Source organism: Uloborus diversus, chromosome 10 (assembly GCF_026930045.1).
Source record: "Uloborus diversus isolate 005 chromosome 10, Udiv.v.3.1, whole genome shotgun sequence".
NCBI classification, from domain to species: Eukaryota; Metazoa; Arthropoda; class Arachnida; order Araneae; family Uloboridae; genus Uloborus; species Uloborus diversus.
The window spans coordinates 128048354-128064962 of NC_072740.1; positions in this window are offsets into that span (position 1 = coordinate 128048354).

Here is a 16609-nt window from a genome sequence, read left to right on the forward strand (position 1 = left end):
GGTAAAGTCTGGAACGAATTAACCGCGACAAAAGAGGGTTGACTGTAGTTGGAACAATGTTTGGAGAGAAATATTATAAAAAACTCATTTTTCCCCCCTTTAAATACTGAAGTCGGCTATTCAGGTTAAATACTGAGGTCCTAGGTACTTTTCAACAAAACTAATGCTGTACATTAATGTTCTACTCACAGATTAATGTTGCAGCAGTAATAATTTTTTTATTATTTTTTTTTTTTTAAATAAGAGAAACTGCTTGAAACAACAAACACCTTTTCAAGAATCAACTCGTCCTTTTTAATTGACTTTTTAATGACTTGGCTTAAAATTTAATTATTAAGTTCTAGTAAATAGTTTTATATTTTTATTAAAACTCTTAAGATTCAAAGAAATTTTACCAAAAAATTATGACAGTAGATTTATGTGGTACAGAAGGTTTCAAATAACCTAGCGCGCACGATGTGCAGACTTTGGGATCAAATAGTTGAAGAAAAAAGTGCTGAAACCTTTGAAAAATGACCAAAAAAAAAAAAAAGTTTTGAAGTAACATTATTATGTTTTAAATAAACATATCACAAATAAAACTTACTAACTGTTTATCAATAATTTTAAGTTTTTAGGGATTTCTATTATTATTATTATCGAAATCTCTTTCAAAGATTACAGAAATATTGATGAAACTATGAAGGTACAACAACTAAGGATAAATTATTAAACCTCAAAAAAAATAATAAATTGAACTTCTCAACTATTGCAACAAATATTTGAAACTATTTCAATTTTGTAAATCATACCCTCGTGAATCAAAGATATGCTGTAATAAAGCTCATAAACTGCATCTTCTGGGTCTCTTTTGCTTGCTTCAGCAGCTGTAATCTGCATCATACGATACCTCTTTTCTCTGCAGTAGTAAAGCAGTGAATCCTGTTTATAAATAATAAGTGTCAAAATTATAAGTAAAAAAAATTATATACAGAAAATAACTGTATTGTGGCTTTAGTAACTTACAGCATAAGTATTAGATTTTTGAATTTTATTATCAGTATTATCATTTAAAAAATTCCATCATTAAATCATACATAAAGTGAAATCTCATTCAAACTAAAATTACAGCAGTCTTCATTTACCTAGAAATACGGAGAGGTCATTTTGATTCTCTGAGATGAAATCTGCATAGTTCCTCACATAATGTTACAAATTTGTACAAATTAATCAAAAATAAACATATTTATAACAAATAGTTCATTTAAAAGATGTAGATAGTTTAAGGATAGATAATGAAGTATTTTTAAAAAGTTTAAAATGCCCATAAAATAATCAGCAGTTTTAGTTGATTTCAGAAACTAGTGACTAATACAAATACAAATGTGACGACCAGCAACAGGCTCTGGGCCCAGCTAGGCTGGTCCTAGTCAATTAATTAGTCCCCAATGAAGATCAATGGCCCTCTTAAAGCTATCCACCCCCTTGCTCATTACCGCCTCTTCTGGTAAGCTATTCCAAGTGCCCACGACTCTGCTAAAGTAGTAGTTTTTCCTAATTTTCAAGTTAGCCTGAGATTTAAATAGCTTAAAACAATGACCCCTTGTCCTGCTTTCCCCGCAAAAATTTAATCCATTAACATCTTTCATTATGATAAATTTAAATAACTGAATCATGTCCCCTCTTACTCTTCTTTATTCCAGGCTATATATGTTAAGCCTATTAAGTCTGGTATCATAATCTAAATCTGAGAGTCCCCTTACTAATTTAGTTACCCTTCTTTGAACCCTTTCCAATACAAAAATATCTTTCTTCAGATAAGGCAACCAAAACTGAACAGCGTACTCCAAATGAGGTCTTACTAAACTCCCATATAAAGGCAGAAGAATCTTCTTGGATTTGTTTGAAATAGATCTATTGATAAATCCAAGCATTTTGTTAGCTTTGTTACTAGCAATACTGCACTGTTGACTAAACTTGAAGTCCTGATTTATTAAGATACCCAGATCCATAACATTTTCTGCCTGATTTATGACTGAACCCTGTAAACGATATCTCATACGCTTATTTCCATGACCTAAGTGTAGCACTTGACATTTCCCTACATTAACTGCCATACCCCATTTATCTGTCCACTTAGTAATATGATCTAAATCCTCTTGAAGCTGTTTTACTCGTTCTTCATTTTCGACAATCCCCATAACTTTTACATCATTAGCAAAACAATTCATGCTTCCAGAAATATTTTCATTGATGTCATTCATAAATATAGTAAACAAAAGAGGCAATAAAACTGATCCCTGAGGAACCCCACTTAAAACATCACTGCAATTAGAATGATTTCCTCTCACAACTACTCTTTGCTTCCTACCAGTGAGCCAATTTCTAACCCAAAGTAAATTTTTTCCTCCTATTCCTATGTCAGCTAACTTGCTGAGAAGAGCAACATGCGGTACCTTGTCAAAAGCTTTTTGAAAATCAATTAAACAACATCCACACATTTTTTGTTTTCTAAAGCTGAGGTAACCTTGTCGTAGAAATGCAATAAATTAGTAGTACAGGATTTACCTTTCCTGAAACCATACTGCAATTTATTCAACAGACTATTAGTCTTTAAGAACTTCATGATCTTAATTTTAATTAAAGTTTCAAAAATCTTACAAATCACTGAAGTCAAACTTACAGGTCTATAATTCCCAGCATTACCTTTAGACCCCTTCTTGAAGAGTGACGTTATGTTAGCCAGCTTCCAGTCCTCTGGCACCGTCCCCGAGTTATAAGAAGCATTGAAAATATTCAAAATAACATCCACTAATTTCTCTGCACATTCAACTAAAATTTTTGGATAAATATTGTTTGGTCCCGGAGCTTTAGTTGCTTTAATCTTTTTCAAATGAAATAAAACCTCCTCCCTGGAAAATACAAAATCCTCAAGCTCTATAATAGCTTGTGTCTTGTAATGTTTCTTTTTATATGCAAAAACATTATGAATGCTTCAAGTTCTTGCAATGATATGTTCCAAGAGGCATTTTTGAGTTTGTGCTCTGCTTCAGCATAAGTAAAATGTATTTGGATTTATTTTTTGCTTAAAGGAGTCAAAATGAAACCTGCCCAAACTTCTAGGTATAATCTAAGGGCACATATATGGGGGGGGGGGGGGCAAGTGGGGACTCAAGCCCCTTGAAGTTAGAACTTCCTTGCTTTCAGTACTTTTTTCTTTGCGAAAATGCAAAAACATTTCTTCTCCAGAAATTAATGAATAAGTTATTAAAAATGTCAAATTTTAATAACTAATCTGAACTCAGGGATGAGAGTGGTCAGAGAGCAAAAAGGAGGAAATCCAAAAAAATTTCTTAAAAAGGATGATATACAAAACAATTTTGTGAAAGGGATGATATCCAAAACCGTATCAAAATAGAACCTGGAAGCCATGATATTCAAAAATTCAACAAAAAATGGCTAATTTACCAGTTTTAAAGGTAATACGTATTTAATTAAGTATGAGTAATAATTTTGTACAATTTGCAGCATTGTACCATTTCTTACAAGGATGTTCATTCCTAAATAAATCTAAATTTTGTAAAAGAGGCAGCAATTTCTAACCCCTGAGTCCTTGAACAAAGGGTTGGGGGAGCCAGAGGTCAATCTTGGCTTCATCACACAATAGTGTCAACTTTTCATATTTGTTAGAGAAAAATACATTTTTTTCATTAAAAACATTTGAGTTTACAGTTTAAAGGAGTGAGAACATAAATTTTAAAATTAGGTCTGTTTGCAAAGTAAAAATTTACAACAGAGAGAAAAATCTAAAATTTCTTTATGTGGTAGAACATACTTTTTATAGTAAGAATTGAAAATAAATAAATATATATGCATATAAACGATTGGTTATCTTTTTCCTTGCATTAGAACCCAAAATTTGTTTTTAAAAACTTCCTAATACGATTTCGGAATCAAAAGAACAACTTGCAGATGCCTCATTTAATCATGAAATCTCAAAACTTTTAAGAGGTTCTAAAGCCTAAACCATTTGAGATTCACCATAAATATTTTTTACACTTTCTTAAATACACAAAAAAAGTAACCATACCAAGTTACAAAAAAATTTGAGACTGTGGGTGCTAAGCCACATTTTTTGATTGAGTTTTGCATTTTTTCTAAAATAAATTAAAGAAATAAAAGTATTATTGAAATGATGAATAAAACAAGCAGATATAAAGTAGCACATAGTAAAAACCCACCCAACATAAAAAATAATTACAATACTTGCAGGATGCAAAAAGATTGAAAATCTCAAACGAGGAATGCAACTGTCGGCACAGCGCGTGTTTGTCGTCGGTGGCATGATTCCAAAATGTACGTTTTTGGCAGATATCACAGAGGATGAAGATTCAAGGGGAAAAAAATAGAACAAATAAGAATTTGGGGACCGAAAATTTAAAAAAATCTTTTTTTTTCCCCAATTTTTAAGAAAAATAAGGCCTGAAAGAGGCAAAAAAAGGAGAAAAAGGAGGAAAGGTTTAAAAAGCCAACAGAAAAAGCCGGAAAAATCACATCTCGGAGTAATCGGCTTCTATGGGGAAAATATCCTGCTAAACCATGAGGAAAATATCTGAGCCCCCCCCCTAAAATTTTGCATATGGGCCCTTGGTATAATCCCTTAGTTTAGATTTTAAAACAATACACTTTTCTCGAGAACTTTATATTATTACACGGGTCGATGATTTAGGAAAAGTCAAGGAAGGATTAATACATAGGAGTAGTTTGTATGAAGAGACTGGTCATTTTTCGAAAATATATAGGAAGAAGATAGGAAACATAAGACAATTGTATAAACCTTGGAAATGTAGGACATTTTTGACGACTTTCTTTAAAATATAGGAAATGCAGGACATATAAGACGATTTCTATCCGTGCACTAATGAAAAATCATTACTAAAACCTTCATTACTTCAAAAATTTTCTAATTTTAATCTTGGTGGTTTCTCTTTTCGAATTATAACACTGTATTTCAAATAAAAAAATTCCACTTATCTTCTGAAGAAAGTAAAAATATGAATTTCCTTAAGATGGTGTTTAAAAGTCTGTTGAATTTTAAAACAGAAAATTACCACGACACCAGCTTTCTTTTATTACTTTGTAAAAAGAAAAAAAGGGAAAAGTTTTTTTTTTTTGAGCGATCACGATTGCTTATTGTTCTCATTTGACTGTTGATCTCATTTGACGCCCACCGTCCTCTGCAGGCGGAGCGGCGCGGCTGCTCCGGTCCTGAGCTATCCGCTTCTCCTGGTTGGAGGCGTCCATGTCCTACACACACGCACGCTCACACACACACACGCCTACGTGCATACACACAAGTCTATACACACACACACACGCCTACGTGCATACACACAGGTCTACACACACACACACACGCCTACGTGCATACACACAAGTCTATACACACAGGTCTATACACACACACGCCTACGTGCATACACACAGGTCTACACACACACACACACGCCTACGTGCATACACACAAGTCTATACACACACACACACGCCTACGTGCATACACACAGGTCTACACACACACACACACATGCCTACATGCATAACACACAGGTCTATACACACACACACACACGCCTACGTGCATACACACAGGTCTATACACACACACACACACGCCTACGTGCATACACACAAGTCTATACACACACACACACACGCCTACGTGCATACACACAAGTCTATACACACAGGTCTATACACACACACACACACGCCTACGTGCATACACACAGGTCTACACACACACACACACACACGCCTACGTGCATACACACAGGTCTACACACACACACACGCCTATGTGCATAACACACAGGTCTATACACACACACGCCTACGTGCATACACACAGGTCTACACACACACACACGCCTACGTGCATAACACACAGGTCTACGCACATACACAAGCCTACATACTTACACACACAACTATGCACACGTAACCGCTCAGGAGGAGAGGCAGGCTTGGGAGGGGGACAGGAGCTGTTTCTAGAAACAATAACTCCCAATGAGTCCTGTCTCAGTTCGTGATTGCGAAAAACATAATTTGAATTCAAAATTTCAGAATTCAAATTAATTTTTAATTTTATTAGTTTATTTAAATTAAAGTGCCCACTAAAAATATACATATGGGCACCCATGAGTACCAACTGCCAGTCAATTGAGTGCCCCTCCCCCACTAAAAAAACGCAGACGATAGAAATGAACCTTTTGCAAAAATCACGATTGTCAAATAACGGACCAAAAAAATCTCACGTTTGTGTTTTTCTGCACTATATGAGGAAACATAAGAAAGAATGAAATGAAGAATTTTTTTAACACAATACTGCTATCTCGTTGATATTCTACCGGCCAAATTAAAACTGAGATACCACCACACATTAGCTTTAAACAACAAAAGCGATTTGAACTAAAACAGTAACTTTTGTCAAAATAATATACATAATACTGAATATACATTAGAATAATAAGCTCACCTCTATAATAAATCGATCTCCCATTTTCAAGTAACGTAAGCTCCAGGAATGTTAACTTTGCTGAACACACATCAACTACATGAGACCACCAAAAAATGAAATTATTTAGAAACTGAGAAAATTTTGCTAAAAAACGTCACATTTAAATTTGATTTGATAAAGGAGGTTTTTCTCGACTCGCAAAGACTTCTGAGAAGACATGTTTACGATTTTTGTAAATGACTGTCAGTTGCACGTTTACAAAAAAATAACAAACTGGCTCTTAACTTTCAAAAATAAAAAAGAAAGAGAATTTTTTTTCCATATCCCGGTGGAGAAAACCTTAGCTAGCCATTTTTAATGTTTACAAACCTCACTGCTCACCGGCGTCAACTGTGTTGCCAGGCAACAAAAGCTGCCATTTTAATTTTAGAATTATTTCTTAACAATAGATGGCGTGGTTAAAAAGAAATCAATCCATGGAGTGAAAATATTCCGGAAAAATTTTAAAATTCTAGTTTTTGAGAAAGCCCATTGTAAGCAAAAACTGAGCATTAAAAAGCCCGATACTTTTTAGCTATTATTAGGGTTCTGTGATCTTTAAAATTTAGTTTTAAATTTTGTATGTTTCTTTTGTATATTTGTAGCCATGCAAGAATTTCATTCAACTACTATCACCTAGAGTCCCTATATGAAAACGTAGTTTTCAGAGTTGCGACAACGCGGCATCATTTTCCTATTGGTCGAAGACCGCCTGAGGCCGGAATGAAAAGATTGGGCGCCGACTATTGGGCGCCGGGAATTTTGGGCACCGAGCATTTTGGGCGCCGGGAACTTTGGGCGCCGAGCACTTTGGGCGCCGAGCGTTTTGGGCGCCGAGCATTTTGGGCGCCGGGAACTTTGGGCGCCAGGAACTTCGGGCGCCGAGCGTTTAGGGCGCCGGGAACTTTGGGCGCCGGCAAGCGAATTTTGAAACCCTCTCAATTACAGTGCATTGGCGAAATTCGGAAGCTGCCAAAATGGTTGGCGAGAATTTCGCAGTGCTGCTCTTTGCGGAGCGCAATGCTGTTTATGCTCTGCTCAAGCGCCTCTGCTTGCAGCCTGTCCGTTTGAAAACAAAGTTCATTGTAATAGTGTAAAAATATCAATATTTTGAAATTTACCAAACTAAACAACGAGATGGGCTGGTCATTTCTCAAGAATGGAAAATGACAGATCTGCGTTGACGGTCTTTAGTGTGGTCCCATTTGCACAGCGACAATGGGTAGACCAAAAACAAGATAGGTCGACTGTGTGGACTCTGATTTTGATTTCATTAAAATCAAAAACTGGAGGTCAACGACAAAGAGGAGGACAGCCTGGCGGGATCTCCTGAAAACGGCCAAGGCTCGCAATAGGTTATCCAGCCAATTATGATGATAATTACAGACAAAGGGGTCCCCAAAAATATATTTCAATGGGCCTCTTAAACCCATAAATCAGCCACTGAAAACTAATCTTCTGGTAACTCTGAAGTAATTTGAAGTGAATATTTACCAAATACTTGAACTACCTATAATCTGTGAAAAGGTAATTGTTTCTTATTCACAGTAATTATTACAATTGGCTAAAATCACATTGGTTTGCTCAAGACATGAATAAGTACAGAAATTCTTAATTTCTTAGTATTCCTGAACTGCTAATACTTCGTATAAACAGGCGTGTCATTTCGAATTTTTCCAGGGTTTGAGGGGTGGGAGAGGGTGTTTACTCAATGCAAATTTTATTGCAGAAACTACAACCCCTTATATGTAACATTAATTTCTCAAAGCTAGGGGTGAGGCAATTGACCCTCCTAAATGACAGGCCTGCTTATAGGAAGTTTAAATTTCGACGGGGTCAACAAGAGGCCATGTCTGCCTGGTGTAAACCTAACCGGCAGCGCTGTAATGCTGTGATTAGGATTTGCGTAGCCTTTACAATATTCCCAGGTTAGGTTTGCCAAAACTATAGTGGGCCTAGCTTGGAATCTAAGTGATATATTTATGGAGGGCTGAAAAGAATAAGGTTTTGTCAAAATGTCTTCTGTTGAAAGGTTCTTCATTCATAAGGGCGTAAGGATTGGTAGGGGCACCATGGGCTCTCACAACCCTTTGCACTGAATTTTTTTCAGCTCCCTATTCTGCACAAAGTATGAAGTTGAGAAGACGATTGAATGTCATGGAAAAGCGTGCCATATCTTGCGCTCACTTAGGCTTCAGATCTGGCCCTTCCCCCAATTTTGGTTCCACTTCCACAGTGCCATGAATTCAAAATTAATTATAATGCAAGAATAATTAACTGCAAGCTCCTTCTGCAAACTTATATGGATTGCTTTGAACCTAAAAAAGAAAAACAAGGGTGGCTCACATGTTGTAGGGTGCTTACTATGGCTCGAGAGCCTCCCCCCCCCCCTTTCATCCGACTACCAATCACTTCTGAAGCGCTCCAAATTCAGAGTTAATTACAATACAATATGAATAGCAACCCCTTCTGCAAGTTTTCCGGATTGCTTCACATGCCATGAATGTAAGGGAAAAAAAACGGAAACGAACAAGTTCAAAGGGTGCAAGAATGCACTAGCCAAGGGCACTCACTTTGGCTCCCCTCCCCCCTCTAACTTAACTATCACAGGTGCTATGAATTCAAAGTCAATTATACAATATTTGCTGTAAACTCCTTTGATAGGCAACATTTTAATATAAGAAAGATTTTGGTGCAATCTGAAAATTGTTATCAATTATCAGTTCATTCAGGCACACACACACACAACATTAACAAGGCCAAAAAAAAAAAAATTTTTTTTTTAGAGCTCTGAATATATTATTATCATTAGCATACAAATCCACTCACACCTATTAGACTATAATGATTTAGTACAGTTAAGGAGTGACACAAGCTCGGAGCATAAAACAATCGAAATGGAACAGCTTACAGTTCCTGGGGCCAATGACTACTGATTGCGAGTAGTTGGTGGTAGACAAACGTGTCATTTCAACTTTTCCTAGGAAATGGGGGGGGGGGAGTGTGCAAAGGCTGACACTGGTCGCTCAAATTCTCACGAGCCCCACAGAGCATAGGAGCAGTGACTCAACATCTTCCACCCATCCTTTCCCCTTTTTATTTATTTTTTTTTTATATAAAACTAAAAACTGAGACAGATGAAGGTGAAATTTCAAATTAAATGAAAAGGATTATATTCTTTCTTGAGATAAAAGGTATTTCTTAGATCGTTAAATGGTAGTAATTTTTACAGATTTTCTCACGACATTTTTATTGTTAAAAAACTTTATGAACTAACCAAAATCTTCAACATTGTTCAGAGAAAACCAATAAATTAAAACATAAACAACCTAAGAGAAGCACACTCAGATCGTATTTCAGTTACTATTCTCAAGAATATAAAAAAAAATCAGCAGTCAAAGAAACTCATTTTGAAACAGCATGTATTATCTACCATGTTTAAATCTGTTCTGCGTCTCTTTCAATGTGAGTTTATTCCGAATGTTTACAGCAAGCAGAATTTTCCAAACATAACAACAATACAGACGTAAATTAAGATTCAGAAGAAACCCTACGAAAATGGAAATATTTCACAACACAAAAACGGTAAATCGTGAAATTAAAACGAAATAAAACTTTAAACAGCAATATTTCGCATTGCAATTTCTACCTCACAATTTAAAGGGGCGGCTCTGTTTACATTTTACTCGGGGTTGCTTTAATGTATCCAGGTTACCATGCTGTTTGATAGAACGCGCTCGTTTTTATTTCTCATTTCGCCAATGTACTGTAATTGGTTTTGTTCGGCGATCCTTACCGGTCGACCAATGATTAACCGGTTGTTAACCACTGTGTTCTATCATACACCGGTTACCGTATTAATATGTTGATTAGTTGATTGAAGCACGTGATCATTAGATGTCACGTGATCGATTAACCGGTAGCTACTATTTGAGCTCGTCGAACGCAAGCATTCCTTGCGTTTGACGAACCTCACCGGTCGAACGGTTACTAACCGCAGCGTTCTATGATCAACCGGTTACCATTCTAAGCAGTTGATTGGAACACGTGATCATTAGCTGTCACGTGATTAACTAACCGGTAGCTAGTAGTTCCCGGCGCCCAAAGTTATCGGCCCCCAAAATGCTCGGCGCACAAAGTTCCCGGCGCCCAAAATACTCGGAGCCCAAAGTTCCCTGCGCCCAATTTACGGCTCCCAATCTTCCTTGACCGTCCCCTTGTCACTGTTGGTGATTATTTATACACAAATATATTGCATATTATTATTAGTGCTGATTGATCTAATTGTTTTCTTGCAGATAAATACCAAGTAACCTTTAAAAATGTAGCTAGAATATACTTGTATCATAGCAGATCCTAGTAATTTAGCAGTATATACTACTCAGGGTCAGTTTTCCGAGTGGTTTACGTTGCAAAATATTTTCCTATCTAACTGTATAGTATAGTTTCGTATCAACTGAACTAATCAATTGCATTAACGGTAATTTTACACTCCTGGGTGCCCTAAATTCTGATTTTTTGAGGGCGGAAATTCTCAACATGCTGAATGAAGCTCCAAACTTTTTCCTTATAATAAAATACGAGTATGTACACAAAAGTACATGTAATGAAAAATGACATTTGCGTATTTTTTTTCTTTTTTTTTGCAATTCAGCTTCCAAATTAGCCGAATCATTATACAGAACTTGCTCAATGAGAATTTTTTCAGAGGTAACAGTGACCTCCTATCGGGACGACTCAGCGTATAATCAAAGGTTATTTATGTGGAAATGTTAAGTACTACATTTTCAAAAGGAAGGTTTTGAATCGGAGAACTAAAAATTGTTATTCTCCTTTATTCATAATTTCACACGTATCTAATAAAAAATATCCCTGTGATAACAAAATTAAATTCTATATTACGTAAGCATTGACTTTGTTTCATAAATACATGTTTAGCATGGAAGTAAGATTGATTTTTCAAATCGTAATATTATTCAACATTATGAATACAACACAAAAAGAAAGAATAAACGAATTATTATTAAAAAACATAAAACTTACTTCAGAAATATTTCTTTCCTTTGAAATAGATATTATATTCTTTAAATTTTTACTTTGCTTAATGGCAACGATATTTGAACTTAATTCGCAAAATGATATTCAGATGGGCCGTGGTAGCCCGATCGGTAGAGTGTCGGATTCGGGGCCGGAGGGTCCTGAGTTCGAATCTCAAAGGTCGAAGATCCACCGTCGTCAATAAAGGGGACTGGGCGACGTTAAAGATGCTCGTGGTCTCAATGTCCTCCAAGTCAAACGATACCTCTGGGGGTGCAAGCACCAGGTTGCTATTAGCTCCTGGTCTAGTTCTAAATTCTCATTAACTGTTCGATCCGGTGATGGTGCTGCCATCTATCGGTAAATACAATAATGGAGGCAAGGCACTTAGTATGCAGTCCTCGACATAAATACAGTTGTAGTCAGTTGTGACTCTGAATAGGAGTAGGAATATTCAGATGGGCCGTGGTAGCCCGATCGGTAGAGTGTCGGATTCGGGGCCGGAGGGTCCTGAGTTCGAACCTCGATGGTCGAAGATCCACCGTCGTCAATAAAGGGGACTGGGCGACGTTAAATATGCTCGTGATCTCAATGTCCTCCAAGCCAAACGATACCTCTGGGGGTGCTAGCACCAGGTTGCTATTAGCTCCTGGTCTAGTTCTAAATTCTCATTAACTGTTCGATCCGGTGATGGTGCTGCCATCTATCGGTATAAAAAATAATGGAGGCAAGGCACTAAGTATGCAGTCCTCGACATAAATACAGTTGCAGTCAGTTGTGACTCGGAATCGAAATTCAGATCATTGACTACAATGATACAGAACAGACTTACCACTCAATAGGGAAGTTTTCGATTTTTCAATTAATTTTTAAAGTTCAAGCTCTTGTGACGTCAAATGGCATAGGAAGTGACGTCATTCCCTCTTCCGCTAGGGGGGGAAGCGAAAGTGACGCATTCGACTTCGAAGACGAAACGTAAAAGGCTTTCTCCTCACATTTAACTCCTCGCGTTTCTGGAGCATTAAAAATCTCATCCTCTCGAAAATATTCGAATATCTCATTGGTATTACTTGAGGAAGATTATTTAGATTGTGCTTTAACGAATCCGGCCTCCATCGTGTGTTCAAAAGGATTATTGAATTTCTAAAAAATAAAAATATCAGCGCGCTCAAAATGTTCCTAGCGAAAACAAGGGATCTTCGGCGGAAGGCTGCCCATTCGCGCCCTGTGACGTAGGCTCGTGACGTTTCAGAAGCGCGCACTTTTGCGCGTGGATTTTTAAAAATTCATTAAAAATCAACCACGGTGTTTTAAAATTCGGCGATGGTGAATTTTTTAGTTCTGAGGGTCAAATAACAATATCCAATAGCCAAAATATGAACATTTAATAGGTTGCAACTTCCCTATTGGTTGAAAATTCCTTGCTGGTGTGTATGGTAAATTTTTCGGGGAACACAATCAACTCAAAGGGAAAATACCATTTTATGGAAGGGACAGAGGTTTCAGTGGCGCACCTTTCTTTTCTTTTTTACTGGTGCAAAAGAGAAATACAACCCTTCCAAAACAACGCCGTTCCCCTCCCCTTACTGACGAAGCTATTGACAAGAGTAGAACAGCATGGAAAAGAGGCCTTTAAAGCGCATGGTCTAGGACCCAGAATCAGAAATCGGACCGCACAGTAGCGGATTTTTTTGGGGGGGGGGGCAGGGGGCCCGTGTCCCCCAAAAGGATGAATTAATTTAACTATTTTATTTTTTTAATTGACTTCTTTTTTGCATTTTTTTGTGCAGGTTATTAAAAAGAACACAAAACACACAGCATACTTTGAATAAAAGCATTTTTGTTTGCTAAGAAGTGATACTGGAATCAGAGGCCTAGAGTGGCAGAATACATTTAACTCACTGGTTTCGAATTCAAGGGAAGGTATTATCGCCATTTGTCTACTAATTCTTCTCTGATGGAATCAATAATTAACATTTTTTTTAAAGTGTGCAGGCACACCTAAAAAAGTCATTTCTATCCAAGAAGCTATTTGCAAAATAATAGATTTTTTTTTCGGCTTAAAAAAAATACAAAAGGAAAGAAATCGTATGGTATTTTCTTGGGAAAACCATGATTATTAATGAAAACGGCATGTAGTATCAATTTGTTATCTCAACTCTGTCATGGCTTTAAAAGACAAATCCGCAACTGCTTTCAAATTCACACAGAAATAGTTTATGAATTCTTCAATAAAACTTATGTTATGAAGTCATGATTTTCTTACTCAAATAATATTTTGTAGTTAAAATATAAATTAATTTATAAATACTCATATTTTACATTTATTTAAATTTATTTTTTAATATTTTTTAATAATATTGCCTTCAATGGTTCCTAATTAAAACCGCTCATTGTATAGCATCTCAGTGACATTAAATTGGGTTTAGTATTTATTTGGTTTGCAACGTTGAAGATGTTTTCTGTCTACATTCAAAGTATATTAGTGTATAAAATTCATGTATAATATTTAGAAGTAGATCCATTGACCGAAAAACCATTTAAAAATAGTCGTGAAAACTCTGTTGTAAAACATCGAATGGGGGGGGGGGGGGGGGGGGGCTATTCAACTTCCTGGGCCACCTCCAAAAGATTTCTCTGTATCTGCCCTTGGATCCCACACCCATTCTGCCTTGCTTCGCCACTAGACCAATGTCCATCCCATGTTGGCGACAGCAATTACGGTACAATAATAAACGTAGAACAAAAATACCTACAACCTTCACGTACTTTTCAGATTCCCAAGCCACAAAAAAGGAATTATGTTTGCAAAATACTGTTGGATACAAGTTTGTCCCTAATGAAAAATGCCTTTTAGACATTCGAATGAAAATGCCGCCTCAGACAGGGGTCCGGCGCTAGATCCGCCCCTGACGCATGCAGATATACTCCAATCTTGATTAAAGTAATCCACTTTTAGGAGCCCTTTACAATATCAGTATCTTAAAAACAACTATAATAGTTCGTTTAGGAGATGGTGGTAAGCATTACTAGTCATTTATTACAAGTAAGTTAAGGGAAATTACTTGGAAAAGGATATCTTATCAAACTATATGAGTTAGGAAATTCTCTCTAAATTTTTGATCCTAAATGTTTATCCTGAAACCAAGACTCTCTGTCAAAAAACTTAAACGTGGATGTGCGAGAGGGCAATAGTTTTTGCCAACAATGCTGTCTATCATCCACATGAAATCCTTAATTCCTTTAACTCTTCCGGACTTCTCTTCATGCTTTTGAAATTAAAGGCGATATTCCAATAATTTTATTGCTCAACTTTAATTTGCCTAATCTATGCAATGGGGAATTAGATCCTAATTAAAATCACTAAGGAATGATATGATTTAGAGTCTTGTTCTTACTTCATCAGCAGCAGATTTGTTGGCTCATATTCCTTGCATCTCCACGATCCATGCATATTTGCTTTTCCAAATTAAGTGGTTGCAAAATCCAATTAAAATTTCTTATGCCATCACCAAATCTGAAGTTCAAACATACAACCATACCATACGTAGTACAACGAAACATATGGGAAGATTGTAGTGTTCCCTGTGAATCATATGTTGGTCTCTATTGGTCCGGAAATGGGGTAAATCTATTTGTTACAAAAAATGTGTTTAAAAAAAGAAACAAAAAATTTTGCTTACTATTAAACTTTAAAAAGTTATAGTATTATTTTTTAAACATAAATAGTTTTTTTTAACCCAAACAGGGCCGGGAAGGGTGGCTAGTTCCTTAAATATACATTAATTGCTTTTAATAGCTAAAATAGTTCATAAGTCAAAATATTGTGAATTTGTTTAATTAGATTATTGTTAATGAGTTATAAGTAAACCTGTAAGCTGGTATTATACTAATTATCACCTCAACTCAACATAAAAGATATCACTGACAATACTATAAATAAAGTATGCATACAATATTTTCCCTTTGTAGCAGGAATGTGACTTTTTTAAGCTGTAAACAGTTTGTTCCACACAACATTTTTTAAATTTAATAAAAATTTCACTTCAACTTAATGAGGAAAAAAATAACTAGATGCACTAGAAAAAGCTCCTAATCATTACAATAGGAACTGATTCAGGAATTTTGCATGTTGAAATAAAATATTAGCTAGAGATGCTGTGCATATATTAAAAAATAAATAAAAAAATAATTGAAACAAACTAAAACTCAGCATTTAACTTTTGGTCATTTGACACACTTAAAGAAAACTTTTCAACGTTTGAAACATCAAAAATGAGAAAAATCCAATTCCCAAAATGGACGCAAAAAGATCACAATTTCAAAATAAAAGCATCAAATATTCAAAATAAAAGAATCAAATAATCTAAGGAAAGTTATTATTATAGAATTGCACTTTAAAGGTCTACTATAAAAATTGTTAATAACTACCGGCACAATTAAAGCAAAAAATAAAAAAAAATAAAAAACTGGCGATTTAACATGTGCTTATAAAAAGCATGGAATTTAACTTGAAAGCTTTCAGTTTATGATTTTAATAAAAATAGAAAGGAGTTTTATTAGTTTTTTAACAAAACAAATAAAAAGCATCAAAAATGAGAAAAATACAATTCTCAAAGAGATCTCATTTTTGAAAATCAAGACATTGGAATTGACAAAAAGACAAAAAACAGCCCGAAAATAATTTTAGAATTGCATTAATAGGTTCACAGGGGCAAAACCAAAAAGTAGCATGTGATGGGAGAAAACAGTGTTTATATTTAGATTCCAGTGGTCATATTTATAATAATCAGCAAGAGTGGTGTCGAAAGCATTTTGAGAGTTTTTTTTTTTGATAGTGCAGTGTAATAAGATCATCAAAATCAAGCTTGAAAATTAAATAAGAGTATAAACAAAGAAAAAGGAAATTATTATTATTATTATTTTTTTTACTAAAAGCAAAATAATCTTATCTGGGGTAGCACATGTCAAAATGACTTTGAATTTCCAAACATATTAAAATTTTTACAAGATGCAAAAGGATTAAAATATCAA